This window comes from Chrysochloris asiatica, unplaced genomic scaffold (assembly GCF_000296735.1).
Source record: "Chrysochloris asiatica unplaced genomic scaffold, ChrAsi1.0 scaffold00100, whole genome shotgun sequence".
NCBI lineage: Eukaryota > Metazoa > Chordata > Mammalia > Afrosoricida > Chrysochloridae > Chrysochloris > Chrysochloris asiatica.
The window spans coordinates 7,687,560-7,688,681 of record NW_006408618.1 but is presented as its reverse complement, the minus strand read 5'-3'; positions in this window follow the sequence as shown (position 1 = coordinate 7,688,681).

Here is a 1,122-nt window from a genome sequence, read left to right as displayed (position 1 = left end):
GAAAGCCTTTGCGTAGTCAATAAAGCACAAGTAAACATCTTTCTGATATTCTCTGCTTTCAGCCAAAATCCATTGGACAACAACAATGATATCCCTTGTTACATGTCCTCTTCTGAATCTGACTTGAACCTCTGGAAGTTATCTGTTAATGTATGATTATAGCCATTTCTGTATTACCTTTAGCAAAACTTTACTCGCATGGGATATCAAAGCAATTGTCTGATGATTTCCGCATTCCGTTGGGTCACCTTTCTTTGGAATGGGCACAAATATGGATTTCTTCCAATCAGTTGGCCAGATAGTTGTTTTCCAAATTTCTTGGCAGAGATGAGTGAGTGCCTCCTGTGGTGCATTTCTTGAAAGATTTCAAATTGTATTGCATCAATTCCTGGTGTCTTATACTTTGCCAATTCCTTCAATGCACCTTGGACTTCCTCCTTCAGTATCATTGGCTCTTGATCCTATGCTACCTCTTGAAATGGTTGAACATTAAGCATTTCCTTTTGGTACAGTGACTGTGTGTATTCCTTCCATCTTCTCTTGATGCTTTCTGCATCATTCAATAATTTGCCCCTAGAATCTTTCAATAACGAAAGTCAAGGCTTGAATTTTTTCTTCAGTTCCCCCAACTTGAGAAATGCTGGGTGTGTTCTTCCTTTTTGGTTTTCTGACTCCAGATCTTTGTACATTTTGTTGCAATATTTGGCTTTATCTTCTCGAGCTGATCTTTGAAATTTTCTGTTCAGTTCTTGTACCTCCTCATTTCTCCCATTTGCTTTAACATCTCTACGCTGGACAGCAAGTTTCAGTGTTTCTTAGCTGAGTGCATTTACCTTTCCCACCTCTCATGAACTCACTTGCCAATAGCTCATAGATATGCTGAGATACACACCTACCCCTGAGGAAGCATGATGACCAGCCAGAGACCTTGGCAAACTACCCTTAGCTGCAGCAATCTCCTCCACTCCTTTATGTGACTAGTTGCCTACTGGATCTCAAACGAAATTCATCTACAAGCAAATACCTTGTTTTATTGCCTTTCTCTTTATTTCATTTACAGACAGTGAAATGTTTTGTAAATTGAAGGTTTATGGTAACCCTCCATTGAGCCAATCTATTGGT